At 48.2% G+C, this 19,457-nt stretch overlaps 1 protein-coding gene across 1 annotated transcript in view; it reads right to left on the minus strand.

Moving 5' to 3' along the window:
• Positions 1–19,457, minus strand: part of RAB21 (RAB21, member RAS oncogene family) — a 445,727-nt gene that overhangs the window by 140,857 nt on the left and 285,413 nt on the right. The window lies entirely within an intron of this gene.

Genomic DNA, 19,457 nt, shown 5'->3' on the forward strand with positions numbered 1-19,457 from the left:
TCTGTCAGCTCCTTGATGAGATCCCTCTGCAAACGTGTGAAGCGAGTCAAATAGTTTAGCGAACGCATGGAAAAATTCGCTGAACTGAAAACGCGCTTCCCATATCTGTCCATAGTCCTAGAATCCTTATTAGGAGGATGAACAGATGAGGAAGATATCTGTCCATAGTCCTAGAATCCTTATTAGGAGGATGAACAGATGAGGAAGACTCAAGACATCTCCTTTTTAGTGGCTGCCGCCACCACCACAGCTTCGACAGGAACTCCCTTGGTGAGAAGATTTATGTTGGGGGGGGGGGGGCAGTGATGAACTTGGTTTCCTAGGGACTGGTTCCACTGTCAGGTGCCTCCCACGCCCTTCGAGCAATCAAATCCATTAATTCATCGAAGGGCGGAGTCACCCAGGAGGTAGAAGGTTGAGCCCCAAAAGCTTTCAGCAGCACAGACTCGTCCTCAGTGGGGGCTAGGGATTGCCAATCACCCCTCTGTTTCAAGATCTCCAGGATGTCTGCAAATTACATCCTCCGAAGGTGATTTGGGGGACCCCTCTGCCTCACCCAAGTCGGTGTCAGACGTTAGAGATTCCTGTGGGGAATCTATGTGCCTCCTCTTGCACAACCGTTTCCTCGGGACCTCATCAGAGGGGGCTTCTGGTGAGGCCTCCAAGGAACAGGGGGAACCCTCTGGGGGTGGCTGAGGCAATTGGGCTCTACGCTTGGGATGGATCGTGGGAGCAGAAACAGAAAGTGGCCCTTTTGGGGAAGGAGAAGATTCCCCTGATGATGTGGTTGTCTGTGCAGACAATACTTTCCTCATAAGGTCAAAGGCCCCCAAACCCCTGGCCGAGGGCTCCCCCGGTTCCGAAGAACACGGAAGCATCCCAGACCCAGGTGCCGTGGGCTCCGACCCTGAGGACGGAGCCGAGCCAGTCTGTGCAGAGGCCCCGAGAGGGAGAGTCGGTACAGACAGGTCGGTACGACTCTCGGTCCCGGAACAGAGGAGAGACCGTCGGCTCCGCGACTCCCCTATCTGTTTCGAAGGAGTCGAAGTCAATGGTGTCGATCGTGCAATGGACGGTTTCGGCACAGAGGGCTCCACTATCATCAGGTCATCCTCTCCCGGCTCAGAGATCTGGATGGGTCTCTAAGAAGAACCAATTGGAGATATGGGGAGGCCTTCTAGTTTCTACACCAACTGGGAGGAAACTGCAATTAACTTGGAAAGGGCCGTGTTTTTTTCCATGAGTTTCTGCAGGACACGATCCACATCTGGCTCAGATAAAGGTCTGGAAGAACGGGTCGAAGGAGCCGAAGATGGCACCGACCGAAGAATGGCAGCTAGACGCTATCTATATCTATCTATCTCTCTCTCTATATATCTATCTATCTCTCTCTCTATATATCTATCTATCTCTCTCTCTCTATATATATATATATATATCAGGAAAAAAATCAGTATCTTATCTGGTAATGGCAGGGAGGATTGTGGGATATGGGCTGGTCTCCAGTTTCTCTGAGATTCAGAGCTTTGCAATTCGGCCGACTCGGAGCCGAGGATCGGCTCCGAACCAGTGTGTAAGAACAAACGGCGAGATTTTTCCAGTTAAAGGATAGGGCATCCACTTTCTAAGATTTTTTGTGGGGAGTCCTTGTGCAGAATTTGTCCAATTGGTAGTTCTGGGGAGGGGGGAGGCAAACGGGTCTATATCTGGGCTCCCCCATTTGTTTATCAACATGTTGAAAGTCCTTGGTTCCAGTTTCCACTCGTGGGGGTCCATGACATTTCTGCTTAATTTGCCTGCCAGTGTATTTAGCTTTTCTGGCAGGAATCGAGTCTGCAGTTGCACTTGGTAGCTCAAGGATGTGTTCCACACAGCCATGGCTAGTCTGCAGAGGGGGTATGAATGGGTACTCCCCCGCTTATGTACCACATAAAAGTGGTACTGTCCGTCTTTACCATTAATTGTCCTGGACGAATGTGGTCCTTGAAGGCTGTAGAGCATTCTGTACAGCTAACATTTCTTTTTGACTGATATGCAGGTGCATTTGACTTGGGTTCCATTTGCCCTGAATGCACCTCCCTGCTAGGTGATCCCCCCATGTATAGTCTGATGCGTCTGTAAGGGTTTGGGCGGCAGGGGGGAGAGTGAGTGGTAGTCCCTTGTTTTGGTGGCAGGCCTCTGCCCACCAAAGAAACTAACTGTAGGCAAGGTATGATGGGAATCATCGCTTCTAGATCCTGAGAATGTTGACACCATAGGCTTTTTAGATACCACTGTAGTTTCCTCATATGCAGTCTTGCATATGGAATTAGGAGAATGCAGGAGGCCATGAATCCCAAGGCTTGCAGTACTTGCCTTGCAGATAGCAGGGTTTTTGTGGCCATTAGTTTGAAGTAAGTTGTCAAATGAATTTGTTTCTCTGGCTTGACTAAAGCCATCTGGGAAGTTGTGTTCAAGCTTGCTCCCAAGAATATAAATTTAACAGGGTACCACATGTGATTTCTTTTCATTTATGGTGTACCCCAGACAAGTTAGCATGCCAGATGATTCAAAAGTATATCCTGGCTTTCTGCCTGAATTAGACAATCGTCCAGGTATGGGTATATTTGAATACTTCTTTGCCTGCAAAATATAATGATTGGAGCTAGCCATTTTGTGAATACCCTGGGCGCAGTAGATAAGCCAAAGGGCAGTGCAGAGAAAGTACAGTTGTGTACACTTACCATAAATGTAGATGTTCGGGTGTATTCACTGTTGTAGTCATTACATTTGGGTTATCCTGCTGGCAGGTTGCCCTCAGTCGGCCCGAATTCCAAAGTCTTGGGTCCTGCGTCGGTCGCTGTCGCCTCTTCCCGGACGTCAGGTCGTCAGGGGTATAAAAGATGCAGCCGATGCCATTTTATTCAATTTTTCTTGCCCCAGATGTCAGGTGCCCCCAAAAGGTTAGGTTAAATTTATGAAAATAAAACATACATGCACCAGAAAAAAGCTTTACCTTCATCTATAAGCAAATACACCACCTAGGTTGTATAGATTAGAGAAGTAAAGATAAGTTCCAGCAAAAATAAGGGGGGTGGCGGGTGGGTAACCTGGACTGCAACAGTGAATACACTCGAACATCTACATTTATGGTAAGTGTACACAACTGTACTATGTTCTTAGTGTTTCACTGTTGCAGTCATTACATTTGGGTTGAGTCCCAAAGTTATGGTTGGGGGGCTGGAGCTAAATAGCATTAGGAGCGGCTATGAGGCCCTGCAGAACTGCAGTGGCAAAGCCTTCCCTGGATTTAGAGTAAAGAGGCAGATTGTAATGCTTTGTAAAGGTATGCACTGAATTCCAAGTGTCAGCCTCCAAAATGTCTTTGGTTGGTACTCCCCTGAGAAATCCTGCAGAAGTGACTGCAGCTCTGGTTGAATGTGGCCTAATGCCCTTAGGCATTGGTTTGCCATGCTGTGAGTAGCAGAAACGAATCCAGTGACCTATCCACTTTGAAATAGTCTGCTTGGAGATGGCCTTTCCTTGTGATGCTGTGGCATATGCCACAAGTAATTGTTCTGTCTTTCTGAAAACTTTAGTTTTGTCCAAGTAGAATCCAAGTTGTCTGTGCATGTCCAAAGAATGCAGAATTTTCTTCCCCTTGTTCCGTGGATTTGGATAAAAGTTTGGCAAATGAATAGTTTGGTTAAGGGCTACACTGGATACCACCTTAGGCATAAATGTAGGGTTTGTTCTCAGAGAGACCCTGTCTGGACAAAAAATGATAAAGGCTTCCATGGCCATGAGAGCCTGTACCTCTGAAACTCGTCTTGCAGAAGTTATTGCTAGGAGCAGAGCTGTTTTCCAAGATAAGAATTTTATATCTGCAGTAGCAGCTGGCTCAAAAGGAGGTAAGGAGAGTTTTTCCAAGACATAATTGAGGTCCCATGCAGGTACTGGCGTTCTCCTTTATTGGAGGCCTTAAGTTTTTGGCTCCTCTGAGATACTGCCTTAATGGATGAGAAAAGAGTGGTGGCTCTGTATTGTAGTGAGCCAAAATGGCAGAGGCATGGATTTTAATTGAGGAGAAAGATAGGCCTTTGTCCAGCATCTCAGTTAAGTATTGCAAAATCTGAGGAATATTTCCTTGAGCTTGGTTCCAAGCGCAAAATCTCTTCCATTTCCCAGCATAGGATTTTCTAGTACTAGGTCTTGTGGCTTCTAAAATGACATCCATCACAGCTTTACTGAGAGGTGTCGTTTTGTATGGCTACATTATCCGCCATGCTGCCAGGTTTAGGGTCCTGAATTGCCTGTGCAGAATCTGATTGTTTTGCTGGGACAGTAGATGAGGTATTTGAGGTAAGGTTCAGGCTGGGCATTGGCACAAGTTCCTTAAGATCGGATACCAGTACTGGCGTGGCCAGTCTGGGGCAATCATTTTTGGTTTCTCCTGCCTGACCTTTAGGAGTACCTTGGGGAGGAGAGGTAGTGGAGTAAAGGCATATACTGATAGGTATGTCCAGTTGAAAGATAAAGCGTCCACACTTTCCAAGCTCGTCTGTGACAAGTCCTTGTGCAGAATCTTTTTAGTTGATTGTTTTGAGGGGAGGCAAATAGATCTATGTCTGGGCGTCCCCATTTCTTTGTTATGCTGAAGACTTGTGGATGCAGGTGCCACTCGTGGGGATCCATGAGGTTTCTGCTTAGTTCGTCTGCCAGAGTGTTTTCTTTTCCTAGCAGGAATTGTGCCCGCAGATGAGCTTAAGTCAATGCTGTGTCCCATAAAGCCATGGCTAGTCTGCACAGGGGATAAGAATGCGTGCCCCCCCTGCTTGTTTATGTACCACAAGACCGTGGTGTTGTCCATCAGTAGTTGTCCCGGATGAAGTAGGTCCTTGAAGCCTGTCAGGGCATTTTGAACACCTAGCATCTCTTTTTGATTGATATGTAGATGCTTTTGGTTTGTGGACCAGGTGCCCTGAATGCCTCTTCCTGCCATGTGTGCCCCCCCAGGCATAATCTGATGCATCCATTGTTAAGCTCTGCCTGGCTGGGGGTAGTGAGAATGGCTGTCCCTTGTTTTGGTGACAAGCCTTTGCCCACCATCGAAATTCCTGTTGCAGGCAGGGAATTAGAGTAATCATTGTTTCCAGACTGTGGCAATGTTGCGTCCAAACACTTTTTAGGTACCATTGAATTTTCCTCATATGCAGTCTTGCATATGGAATTAGTAAGATGCAGGATGCCATGAAGCCCAAAGCCTGCAGAATTTTTCTTGCAGATAACTGGGTCTTTGTTGCCATTTTCTTGAAATAGGTAGTCAGTTGCCTTGCCTGGAGTGAGATAAGCCATCTGGGCAGGTGTATTTATGCTTGCACCCAGGAATATTATCTCTTGCGAGGGTACTAGTTTTGATTTCTTTTTGTTGACGGTGTACCCTAGGCATGTGTTAAAAGCCTCATCACGAACGTCAGATGCTTTAGTAGAATGTCCTTGTTCTCTGCTTGTATGAGGCAGTCGTCCAAGTAAGGATATATTTGTATTCCTCTGTCTGCAGAATGCAATTACTGGTGCCAGGCACTTTGTGAAGACCCTGGGCGCAGTAGATAAGCCAAAGGGCAGTGCAGAGAATTGGTAATGCTTTGAGCCAACCTTGAATTTGAGGAATCTTCTGCATGTTTGTCTGATAGGGACATGCAGGTATGTCTCTTTTAGGTCTAAAGTCACGAGCCAAGCCTTGCTGCCCAGCAAGGGCAGAAGCTGCTGTAAGGTCAACATCTTGAATTTTGGTATATCCAGGAAAGTGTTTAGAATAGATAGGTCCAATATTGGTCTCCATGCTTGGTCCTTTTTCGGTACCAAGAACAGTCGAGTAAAATCCTTGTCCCTGCTCTTGCTGAGGCACTTGTTGAATAGCTCTCATGTCCATGAGAGCTGCGACTTGCTTTTGAGCCTCTGCCCATTGATTTTTTGGCAGGTCTGGCCAACCGTTTGCCCTTGGTAGGGTATGGAAATGAAACTTGTAGCCTTGAGACGCTGTCTAGAACCCATTTGTCCTGGGTTATAATAAGTTATGTACTCACCATAACGTTCCATTTGAGTAGGTAAACTTCATTTGTCAGCAACCTGTGGGAATCGGATCAGACTTTGGATCCGAGCCGGCAGTTTTCAACAGCTTAGATCCGAGCTCCAAGCTCCTCCCCCTACCCATAATCCCCTGCCAACCCTGACTGACCTCAGATCGAGTTTGCCCAAAAGCAGATACTGCTTGAAGATAATTATTCTCAAATATAACATAGGTAAAACACCGTGTAAACCGGAGTATGAAAAAACATCCGAAGGTGAGGGGGCAGGAGGGAGGGACGGTTGCTGACAAATTAAGTTTACCTACTCCGATGGAACGTTATGGTGAGTACATAACTTCTTAATCTGAAGTAGTTAACTTCATTTGTGCAGCAACCTATGGGACAAAGTCCCCAGCTACGTGAACCTTGGGCGGCTTCATGGAAGGATGTTCCGGAGCATTGCAGAGCCAAAGGATGCTCTCCCTCTGGAGATAATGTCCAATTTATAGTGATCGATAAAGGTATGAGATGAGGCCCAAGTGGCTGCCGAGCAAATATCACCCAAAGAGACTCTAGCTCTAAAGGCCGCAGAGGTAGACATAGATAGAGTAGAGTGGGCATGGACTCCCTGAGGTGCGGGCCTGCCAGAACTTTCATATGCTAAAAGGATACAGTGTGAAATCCATCTAGACAGCGTGACTTTAGACACAGATTTACCCAAGTTAAATTTGGCAAAGGAGACGAACAACTGGTCAGATTGCCTATGACCAGATGTCCTGTGGATGCAGAAGCGAAGTTGTCTATGCACATCCAGTGAGTGTAATTTGTATTCCCCTTTGTTTAGGTAATTAGGAAAAAAAGACTGGTAGGTTAATGGACTGATTAACATTCGACTCAGACGCAATCTTGGGAAGAAGAGGGATTGGTCCTGAGGTAAACTCTATCCTTGTGAAAAGTCAAGTATGGGGGTTTTACACAGAGGGCTTGTAGTTCAGAGACCCTTCGAGCCAAGGTGATAGCGACAAGAAAGGCAGTTTTCCATGACAAGAATTTAAGATCTACTGAAGCTGCAGGCTCAAACGGGGGAGCTGTCAAGGCCTGAAGCACCAGCGTTAAATCCAAGGAGGGATTACATCCTTCACTGGAGGTCTGAGCAGAAAGGTGCCCTTCAGAAAGGTCTTACACAATTTCATGGTGATCAAAGGGCCCAGTTCATTTCTCACGTGATGAGAGATAGCTGCTAGTTGAACGTTGACTGTGGAGGAGCTAGCCCCCTGATGAAACAGCCCTGACAGGAAGTCTAATACAGCAGGCAAAGGAGCTGTGAAAGGATCCAAATTTCGATGTTCCGCCCAAATGGAGAAACGCTTCCATTCGCTACTATAGATCTTTCTAGTATAAGGCTTGTGCGCTGCTACTAGGATAGCTTTAACAGAGGAAGAGATACCGGGAGTCCCAGCTACGAGTGGAACTGGAGCAGCCAAGCTGTGAGCTTGAGATTGTCTAGGTTCGGGACTGGGAGATCTAGGGGGTGGGATATTACATCCGGAAGGGGATCCAGAATCCAAGGATGATTCACCAGATGAGACCAAAGGTAAGGGAACCAGGCTTGATGAGGCCAGAATGGGGCAATGAGGATTATCCTGCTCCCCAACCGACTGGATTTCTGCAGAAACTTTAGCATCAGAGAAAGAGGAGGGCAAGCATAAAGTATACTGGGAGGCCAAGCATGCATCAGAGCATCTCTTGGAGATTCCCCGGGAGGGGGAATGAGAGCGAAGTAGTCGTAACATTTTGTGTTGGAGGGAGAGGCAAAGAGATCGCAACAGGGTTGACCCCATTCGGCGAAAATCCGCTTCGCTACCTTGAGATTCAGAGACCACTCGTATGGCAACAGGATGGTGCGACAGTCTGTCCGCTAGGATGTTGGACCGCCCCGGAATGTGCGTTGCTATGAGAAAACGGTTGGTGGAGATCATGCATTCCCACACCCTCATGGCCTCTCGACAGAGTGGGTAAGACCTGGTTCCTCCTTGTTTGTTGATGTACCAGACAACAGACTTGTCCGTCTGAATCGCAATCGTTCCTACAGGAAGAAGGTCCTGAAGTGCTTGCAACGCCAACAGCACTGCCCTCCTCTCTAGGACATTGATATGCAATGAAGTCTCCGTGAGGTCCCACGTGCCTTGGGCTGTCCTGCCCGAACAATGCCCCCCCCCCACCAGAGGCGGGAGGCGTCAGTGGTCACCGTGGTTAGGGGAGGGGCCATAGAAAAGGGGCGTCCTTCCTGGTGGTCCGGAGATTGGAGCCACCATAAGAGGGCCCTCTTGCAAGCCCTGCTGAGGGGAATGGGGTGGCTGAGGATATTGAAGAAAGGACCACTGGTCTTGGGAGGGTCCATTGTAAGACCCTCATGTTCCAACGCGCCACTGGCAATAGATTGATTGCCGCCGCCATTGAACCTAGAGCCCTCAGGACCAATTCCGCCAGAGGAGCTGGGGATTGTATGATGGCCCGCACATGCAGCCTCAGGATTCATAGCCAGTCTGTGGTCAAAAAGGCTAGGAGCTTGTTTGTGTTTAATCTGGCCCCTATGAAGTCTATGGTCTGAGATGAGGCAAGAGATGACTTCTCTATGTTGACAGTGATCTCCAGCCGGGGGGGCTAGATGAAGAAAGTAGTTTCTGGCTGCGCAGAGTAGATGCCTTGCCGGGGCGGTCAGGAGCCAGTCGTCCAGTTATGGGAAAACTGGAATTCCCTGGAGCCTCAGGTGGGCCGCTATCACCGCTAACACTTTGGTGAACACCCTGGGGGCTGTGGTGAGACCAAAGGGGAGGACCCTGAATTGGTAATGACTGGCTCCTAGCCGGAAGCGGAAGAACCTTCTGGATCGCCTGTCCATCAGAATGTGGTAGTACGCATCCTTGAGGTCTATAGAGCACATCCAGTCGTTCTCCCGCAAGAGGGGGAGAATGGATTGAAGGGTGACCATGCAGAACTTCTCTATTTACCGACAGGTTCAAGGGGGAGAGGTCGAGGATTGGCCTCAAGTCCCCCGTCTTTTTGGCATCAAGAAGAACCTGGAGTAAAAACCAGACCCGCACTGGTCTGGGGGGGGGGGGGGGATGTGTTGGATGGCTCTTTTCCAGCAACTGTTGGATTTCCGTTGCTGCGGCCTCCCTCTGATCAGGTGGGACATCGGGGAGGTATCTGGGGCTGCGTGGGTAAAAAGAAAAGGGGATCTGATATCCTCTGGATATGATGCGAAGCACCCAGTGGTCTGTCGTGATGGACTCCCAAGCTGCTAGGTGCTTCGAGAAATGCCCCCCCGACTGCCTCCAGAGTGGAGCAGTCGGGCAACCCCTCAGGAGTGTTGCATGGGTTGGTCCGAGAAAGGTTCTCTGGATCCAAAGTTCCTCGGGCCCACTCTGCCTCTAGGGCGGCGTCCACCCTGCCCTCCTCTGCAGAAGGGCTGGGAGTCCGGAGCGGGATGGGACTGTTGCGACTTCCGGAACCACATCTTCTTCTGTCCCTTTTGGTTGTTGGAGAAGGAGCTCTGGGGAGCAGAGAAGCGGACTCCGATGGCAGACATCTTCCAGTCCTTCTCGCTCTGGACCAAAGTATCGCGAACAGTTTTGCCAAAAAGGGCAGAACCATCGAAAGGGGCATTAGCGAAAGACGCCTTGAAGGGCTCCGCAAAATCACAGTGACTGAGCCAGGCCTGACGCCTCATGACGAGGCCCGCTCCGCTGGCTCTAGCGGCTCCTTCCGTGACATGGGACAGAAGCCACATAGAGGTGTTCGATATAGATCGGAGAGTGGCCATCCGGGTGGAGTGCAACTGCTTGTCCTCCGCCGACATGGACTCGGGGGGGGGGGGGTGACACAGCATACTCTTTGATAAGGTTCCTCTGCAGTCGAAGAACATGTGCCATGTAGTTCAGTGACCTCACAGAGAAGATAGCTGAACTAAAAACCCGCTTCCCTAAACGGTTCACTGACAGACTCCTTGCTCGTGGGGTGGACCGAGGGACTCTCCTGAGCTAGTTCCCTCTTGGTGGCCGCCGCTACCAACATAGCATCTACAGGGGGACCCTTACTCCAATGGGACTTGTCAGAGGGGGAGCTAAGAATTTTGTCCGGACGCTTGGGGACTGGCTCCACAGTGTCCGGCTCCTTCCATGCCCTGGTAGTAATCAAATCTACAAAGGGGTCGGCCGGAGGGGACACCCAAGAGGTAGACGGGCCTGCTTCAAACACCTCCAGGAACACGGATTCATCCGAGGTAGGCTTTGGGGCAGACCACCCCCCCCTATCCTGAGCATCTCCATGATGTCATCAAAAGAGACATCTTCGGGGGGTGATCTTGGGGAGTCTTCCCCTTCCTCCAAATCAGTGTCCTCAGTCGAGGACTCGGGGGAGTCCAGGTGCCTTCTCTTGCACTTTCGCTTGTGAGGAACCTCCTCGGGGGGGGGGGGGTTGTCCAAGAAGGTCTCACCAGCAACGTCTTGGTCCAAAGGAACGACCTGGGATGTCAAAGCAGGCTGTCCCTGGGGCTGGGTAGTCGGGCCCAACAGAGAAGGAGTGCAGGGTGGAGCCGTGGCAAGGGCAGGGGCCTGGAATCTCTCGACAGAGCCCTCTCCACCACGTCGAACGCCGAGGGAGAGCTGCTCTCTCTAGGATCAGAAAGCAGACCCTCACTCGGATCCGACAGACGGATCGGGGCTGGTGCCGAAGCGATCGGATTTGAGGGACCAGCATGCTCAGACCTGGACGGAGCCCAAGGATACTGATACCCCCGTATCCGAAGCTCAGCCCTCGGCTCAGAGAGCTCGGATCCGACGAAAATGGACCCGACAGACTTGAGGGGAGCGTCGGCGCCGAAGTACCCGAGACTATCGGCGCCGACACCCCACCGGTTCCAAGGCTGCCCGGCTCCGAAGACTCCGAGCCCAGGAAGCGGGACGGAGAAGGAGCTATCGAGGCAAAGAAGGGGGTCGAGCTCCCCCCCCGGAGGGGGGGGGGAAGAGGCAGGAGCACTCCCATCTGCAGTTGGGCCTGGAGGAATCTTATCATCCAATCCAAATCTGCATCCATGAGGCTTCGGGTCAATCTTGATGAGGCCACCGAGGTGGGACGGGAGTGCCGCCTCGATGACCGAGGGAGATCGGGTCTCCTCCTTCTCAGGACCGGGTGAAAAGCAAGGAAACCAGATCCGAGGAGGAGGAGATCCATTAGTCCTGGAGGGAGAAGACCGCTTAGCCAGGGGGGGGGCCCGAAGCGGAGGCCTCGGCCCACCTCTTGTGGTGCTTCTCCCTCTTTTTCTCTTTCCTAGCCTCCCTCTCCTCCGGGCCTAAGGCGGGAGGTTGAGTCCCGGCCGGGGGGGAGGGAAGCAAGAGTGGCAGCCGCCGCAGTGAGAGCCACGGAAGGACCGGAGGTAGAAGCCGAATCCGGGGGCAGAAGACCCGCCAGAATCAGCTTAGACCTCCGGTCCTCAAGTGCCCTGGGGTTGAACACCGCACAAATGGAACAACCAGAAGAGAGGTGCTCAACCCCAAGGCACAGCACGCACAGAGTGTGGCCATCCGCCGGGGACAGCTTATGGCCACACTCGGAGCACTTAGAAAAAATAGGCTTTGGGGCCTCAGACATTTTAATTAAGAAAGACAGACACACACGTTAGGCCCCAAACATGCACACTCAAACCCTAATGGAACCACGAGGGAAGGGGGAGGTTAATTACAAAAAATATAAAGATAAGCTAGGGAGGATTTTAGACAAAAAGGAACCTGAAAGCACTCACAACCAAGTAGGGTAGAAAAAAGAAAGAAAAAGTTAAATTTTTTCTCACAAAAACCTCTAACGCCTGGAACTCAAGATCGAGCTGCAGTTGGTTAAACCGTGGCAAACTAGATCTGAGGTCAGTCAGGGTTGGCAGGGGATTATGGGTAGGGGAGGAGCTTGGAGCTCGGATCTAAGCTGTTGAAAACTGCCGGCTCAGATCCAAAGTCGGATCCAATTCCCACAGGTTGCTGCACAAATGAAGTTAACTAATTCAGATTGTGCCACTTTGGAGAAAAAAAGTGCTAGTTTTCCCCCTAAGGGTACTGCCAGAAGATAAGTGCTTGGTGCAGGCATGGGGAAGTCATTGGGACCGTTTCCTGATTGATTGTGATTTGTCCTCTCCACCTTTGGAGGTAGAGGCACTCCACTGCTTAGACCTGTAGGATCATTGCGGCTGTGATCTGCCTCTAGGGCGTCTGGCTCTGCCCCTTTGAGGTCTGAGAGACTGGAAAGGACCAATTCTTTGTAGGCCAGTGTCTGCTAAATCTAGGTGGCTGTACCTGTAAGAAATCCTTGACCGTTTGCATAGATTTAGCTTTGTCTTCCATTTTCTTTAACACCTCTTCTGCCTTAACACCAAACAAGGTATCATGTTGTAAAGGAGCATCTAATAATTTTGCTTTAACATGGTCAGGCAGATTTTGTTCTTTCAACCAAGCATGCCTCCTAATGACAGAACCCATAACAGCGGCCCTGCAGGAGGCCTCCAGAGAATCAAACCCACATTGCCAAGTATGCTTTCCATCTTGTTCAGCTGCATGCAATAAATCCTGCATTTATTTGTTTTCTGCACATTTAGAATTTGCCATCATTTTCTGTTTAAGCAGTGTCATGATATATTGCTGATATTTGAGCATATGAAACTGGCAATTTAAGGCCCTTATAGCCAAAGTAGCAGATGTGTAAATCTCCCCACCCCCCCTATCTATCCAGAGCCCTAGAATCCCTATCAGAGGGGGTAGGGGGGTTTTTGCAGTAGAAGCCTTGACCCCTTTTGGACCCTGAGAAATAGTTTCTGGGTCTGCAGAAGGGTGTTGAAAAGGAATTTATGAGAGTCAGGGACCCTGTAGTCTGTCCAGCTTAACAGGAGCTGGAGGTAAAGAGTCAGGGGTCAGACTGGACTCAGAGAACACATCTACAATGTCCAACACAGGAGGAATAGCTAGAGGCCTGTGTTGAGAAGTACAAGGAAGTCTCTGAGCCTTTTCTTAGATTCTGAAAAATCTTGGCTCTCCCAGTAGAAGTGCTCCCTCATGGTATGCAAGGTTTCCGCAAAAGAGTAGTCCTCAGGAGGAGAAATTGATTCTTCAGCATCAGAATCCTCATGGGGGGGCAGAATATTCCTGATCAGAAGAAATGGAAACCTGATCTGAAGATTCATAGTCTGCCTCTTGCCTAGGCCTCTTATCAGGAGGGGGATGGGAACCCCTGATCAAGGTAATTAAGTCTTCGGCCATTTTGAGCATCTGTTTTTTGGGCATGGAGGCCTGTCCTTGTGGCTGGTTAACTTGTTTCTTTGTCTTTAAAGGTGTTTTAGTCTTTGAAGTCGGTTTAATATACAATTGTTTAGATCTGAATACACCCTCAGAAGCAGATGCCTGCTCAGCAGCTTCCAGACCCATCTGAGGGAATAATCTCCGAGGCTCTAATACCTAGAGTTTCCTGCAGCCTGGCCGACTCCACGTGGGAGTTGGTAGCAGCTCTAAAGTAGCAGGCATCAGGGGCTGCGAAAGCGCCTCACTGAAAACCAGCAACTTGCTTAGGAGAAGCTTCGTCATCCGATTTGGACCTCGGTTGCCTGTCTTTCTTTGCGTTTTTTGTGAACTCCGGTAGTCGGATGGCTATCCGACATTATATAATTAAATCTTCGCCCAAAATAGCTTAATGCAAAATCGTACCGACGCTTAATAGTGCGTTGGTTAAATCTAGCACAAAACCGACAACTAGCGACGTCGTGGTCAGGGCCTAGGCAAGGAATACAGTAAGAATGAAAGTCCTTATGAGGTATTTGCTTCCCACAAGAAATGCAATTAACTGTTTCCCCGACAAGAAATGCAATTAACTTTTTCCCGACAAGAAATGCAATTAACTTTTTCCCGACAAATGCAATTAACTTTTTCCCGACAAGAAATGCAATTAACTTTTTCCTGACATCGGTCTGGAGCAAGAAAAAAAAAGTTTCCCCAACGGGGTACTTAGCTTTTAATGAAGACTTCGGATCTGAAACTCGAACACGAAAATCTCAGGAGTTGGCCGACCGGCACTTGCGAACTGCTTCTGCTTCGGGCACCGAGCGGCAAGAAAGACTGAATAAAATGGCATCGGCTGCATCTTTTACACACCTGACGTCAGGGAAGAGGTGACAGCAACCAACGTAGGACCCAAGACCTTGTAATTCGGGCCGACTGAGGGCAACCTACCAGCAGGATAACCCAAATGTAATGACTGCAACAGTGAAACACGAAGAACATCTGATAGTGCATGTAGCCTGCTTTGAAGCATAGGTATCTTCTGCAAGATTCCCTGACTGGGATGTGCAGGTAGGCTTCTTTTAAATCCAGTGTTGCCAACCAGGCATCCTTGCCTAGCATAGGAAGCAAATGGTGAAGGGTTAGCATTTTGAATTTTGGAGTCTCCAAAAAGGTGTTCAGGATAGAAAGGTCCAGGATAAGACGCGATGTCTTTTCTGGGTACCAGGAAAAGTCTTGAGTAGAAACCTTGTCCTTTTTCCTCTTCTGGTACAGTTTGAATAGCCCTTATGCTTGAGAGAAATACTTGCTTATGAGCCTCTGCCCACTGATTTGGGGGTAGATCTGGCCAACCGTTTGGGGTTGGTAACGTGTGGAAGTGAAATCTGTATCCTTGGGAAACGATATTTAAAACCCATTTGTCCTGGGTAATGAGTTGCCAGTTTTTTGCCTGCACAGCAATCTTTCCCCTAAAGGAGCAGTCAGTTGAGAAGGGCTTGGAAGTTTTAAAGTCAAGTCATTTTGACAGTTTACCATGGGGGGGGGGGGTCTTACTACTCTCTGATTTGGAAGTGGGTACCCCCCCCCCCCACTGCTTAGTCTTGTGCGTACCCTGGGTGTTCTGCAGGTTCTGGGTTTGGACTGAAAACCTGGAAGAGGCAGGAAAGGACCAATTCTTGGCCAATGCCTACTAAATCTTAGAGGCTGTACTTGTAGGAAATCTTACCCCTGCAAGATGCCTCTAGTGAATCAAAAAGTACAGTTTTGTACCTACCATAAATGTAGATGTTCGAGGATCCACATTGCTGCAGTCCTAACTATTGGGTAGTCCGCTGTCCAGTCGGCCCGAATACCAAAGTATATGGCTGACGTCGGTCAGGGCGCATTAGACTGACGTCAGTACGTCAGGGTACTAATGCGCATGACCGACGTCATATCCTCAGTCTTTTCTTGCCCCAGATGTCAGAAGACCCTGAAAAGCTAAGGCCAAAACCAAAAATTCCAAACATACCTGCACCAAAATATGTACAATATATACAAAATTACCAGAATATAACCTCACCTACACAACCACCCTTAAACACAGAGGGAAGGAGGGAGGGTAAATTGGACTGCAGCAATGTGGATCCTCGAACATCTACATTTATGGTAGGTACAAAACTGTACTATGTTCTTCATTCCACATTGCTGCAGTCCTAACTATTGGGTAGAATCCCAAAGCAGAGGTAAGGGAGGCTGGCAAATCATAAGGAAGCAGGAACTGACAACATGCCTTGCAAAATAGCTGTGGCAAAACCAGCCCTAGACTTAGAGTAGAGAGGAAGGTGATAATGCTTAGAGAAAGTATGCACTGAACTCCAAGTAGCTGCCTCCAAAATATCCTTAGTGGCCACCCCCCTTAGAAATGCGGTAGAAGTGGCAGTAGCCCTAGTGGAATGAGGCCTAATTCCAGCTGGAATCTCCTTGCCATGATGGGAATAACAAAATGCAATGCAAAACCCAATCCACCTAGAAATAGTTTGTTTTGACACAGGCTTGCCCTGCGAACCCAAAGCAAAAGAAACAAACAACTGCTGAGACTGCCTAAAATCCTTAGTCCTGCTCAAATAATAACGCAATTGCCTGTGTACATCTAAAGTGTGCAAAATCTTTTCCCCTTTATTTTGGGGATCCGCATAAAAAGTAGGCAAATGAATAGTTTGGTTTAAAGCCACACTAGAAACCACCTTAGGCATTAAGGAAGGATTAGTACGTAAAGATACCCTATCCTTATGAAAAATCAAAAAAGGCTCTACCGCCATAAGGGCCTGCAACTCAGAAACCCTTCTTCCAGAAGTAATGGCCAACAAAAAGCAGTCTTCCATGACAAATATTTCAATTCAGCAGTAGCCGCAGGCTCAAAAGGTTGTAGAGTAAGTTTCTCCAACACAAAATTGAGATCCCAAGCAGGAGTAGGAGCTCACGGGGGTCTTATATTCTTTGCCCTCTAAAAATTGCTTGAACAAAGGATGCGAAAACAATGGTGGGTCACAATCATAGTGAGCTGAAATTGCTGCAGCATGAATCTTAATGGAAGAGAAAGACAAACCTTTGTCCAATAACTCAGTAAGATATTGAAGAGCCACACTCAAATTAGGCTCAGAAATCTCCAAATTGTTTGCTGCACTCCAAAATAAAAATCTCTTCCATTTTTCTCCGTACACTTTCCTTGTACTAGGTCTTCTGGCTTCCATAATCACATTTAAAACTTGTTGAGGAAGTTGAGACCTGCTGTCTTTCAAAACAGAATATGCCAGGCTGTTAGATGCAGAGATTGAAGCTTGACATTGAGCAGGTGACCGTCCCTCTGAGACAACAGGTGTGGAATCAAGGGTAAAGGCCATGGAGGCTTCCTTACCAGACTCCTCAGTAATGGGTACCAGTGCTGCCGAGGCCAATCTGGAGCTATTAAAATCATCCTTGGCTTGTCTTGTCTGACCTTTAGAAGCACCTTTGGGAGAAGAGGCAGAGGTGGAAAAGCATACACATGAAGATTTTTCCAACTGAAAGAAAGAGCATCCACTTTCCAAGCTGTGTGATGAAACCTCTTTGTGCAAAACTTTGGCAGCTGGTGGTTTAGTGGAGAAGCGAACAGATCTATGTCTGGAGTTCCCCATGACACTGTCAATTTTGAAATACATGAAGATCCAGTTTCCACTCGTGGGGATCCATGATTTGTCTGCTTAACACATCTGCTAAGGAGTTCTGTGCTCCGGCAGAAACCTTGCCTGAAGAGTTAGTTGCAAGCTGAGCGCAGTCTCCCATAAAATCATTGCTTGCCTGCACAATGGGTAAGAATGTGTTCCCCTTGTTTGTTGATGTACCACATGACAGTTGTGTTGTCTGTTAGAATCAACACCTGCCCTGGAAGAAGTAACTCCTTGAAAGCCATTAATGCAAACTGGACTGCTAACATCTCTTTCATGTTGATATGTAGATGCTGTAGTCTGGCAGGCCACTTGTCTTGTATCCACTTTCCATTTAGATGAGCTCCCCAAGCAATGTCTGAGGCATCTGTCGTTAGAATCTGACTCGCCTCTGGCCGGGTCACAGAGAGTCCCTTGTTTAGGTGACATTCCTGAGCCCACCACAAAAATTCCTTTTGAATGCAAGGTATTATTTGAATGACAGTGTCCAAATCCTGGCAGTGCTGTGTCCATACATTTTTGATACCATTGCAGCTTCCTCATATGCAGTTTGGCATTGGGAAGCACCAGAATACAAGATGCCATGAACCCCAAGGCTTGAAGGACTGTCCTTGCAGTCAGCCCGGACTGAAGAGATAGTTGATGGAAGTAACTGGAAAGATTCTTTTGTTTGTCCGGGGTTAAAAAGGCCATCTGGGCTGCTGTATTCAGTCTCACACCCAGAAAGCACATGTCTTGAGAGGGTACTAGACTGGACTTTATTTCGTTCACAGAATACCCTAGGCATCTTAGCACTGCTATGACATAATCCAAATGCTGTAGAAGGTCTTCCTTTTCTTGAGCTAGAATCAGGCAGTCATCCAAGTAAGGATAGATTTGAATTCCTTTTAGCCTGAAGTAAGCTATCACTGGAGCCAGAACCTTTGTGAATACTCTGGGCAGTGGATAAGCCAAAGGGCAATGCAGAGAACTGATAATGAGAATTTCCAGCTCGAAAACGCAGATACTTCCTGCAACTTAGTCTTATAGGCACATGAAGGTAAGCTTCCTTGAGATCTAAAGTTACCATCCAGTGATCCTTGCCCAGCAGAGGTAAAAGCTGTTGTAACGTCAACATTTTGAACTTGGGAATGTCCAGATAAGTGTTGAGGATAGATAAATCCAAAATTGGCCTCCACGTGTTCCCTTTCTTCGGTACTAGGAACAGGCGAGAATAAAATCCTAGGCCCCTTTCTGGCACAGGAACTGGCTGAATGGCCCCTATGTGGAGCAACAGAGAAATTTGCTTGTGAGCCTCTTGTCTTTGTAGAGGAGGAATGTCTGGCATGCCTTTGAAAGGAGGCATGGTATGGAAATAAAACCTGTATCCGTGGTGAATGATATCCAGAACCCATCTGTCTTGGGTAATTAAATCCCAATTTTCTTTGAAAAGAGACAGCCTTCCTCCCAAAGGTGCTGCCAGGCGAGAATGTACTGGCAGCTGAAAAGGCAGGTCATTGGGTCTGCTTACGAAAGGACTGACCCCTGCCCTCACCAGAAGTCTGAGCAGGGGAACTCCTGTCCTAGGCCTAAAAGAACCTTGAGCTCTGCCCCTACCATGTCTAGACCTACCCCTAGACTGGGAATCATAAGCAGGATAAGTCCATCCCTTAGTAGGCCAATTTCTACTAAACTTCGGAGGCTGCACCTGCAAAAAATCCTTAACAGTTTGCATAGACTTAGCCTTGTCCTCCATTTTCTTTAAAACTGCTTCCACAGGTGAACCAAACAACACATCAGACTGCAAAGGAGCATCCAAAATCCTTGTTTTAACATGCTCAGCTAAATTCTGATCTCTCAACCAGGCATGCCTACGAAGAACAGAACCAGTGGCAGCCACCCTCGAGGAGGCCTGCACAGCATCAAAACCACATTGCAAGGAATGTTTACCCACCTGTTCAGACACATGAACTAAATCCTGCAAGTCTTTACACTCAATACCTTCTGCCAGAGCATCCACCTTAGATTTCAATTGTGAAAGGAGATAATTCTGATATTTTAACATGTGAAACTGACAATTCAACGCCCTCATGGCTAAAGTGGAAGTAGTATACACTTTCTTTCCCCATCTATCCAAAGCCCTTGCCTCTTTATCAGGAGGAACAGGATTTTTAACAACAGAGGCCTTCACACCTTTAGGCCCCTGAGAGACAGTTTCGGGTCTGCCCTAGGACTCTTAAAAGATACTTATGAGCTTCAGGCACCCTATAGTACCTATCCGGTTTAACTGGGGCAGGAGGCAAAGAATCAGGATTGAGGGAAGCCTCTGCAAAACATCTTCCACCACATTCAGAACAGGAGGTATAGCTAAAGGCCTATGCTGGGGTAAAACAAGAATTCCTAAGCCTCTTCCTGGAATCAGAGAAATCTTG

The sequence above is a fragment of the Protopterus annectens genome, chromosome 15.part0 (assembly GCF_019279795.1).
Source record: "Protopterus annectens isolate FY-2018-M chromosome 15.part0, PAN1.0, whole genome shotgun sequence".
NCBI classification, from domain to species: Eukaryota; Metazoa; Chordata; order Ceratodontiformes; family Protopteridae; genus Protopterus; species Protopterus annectens.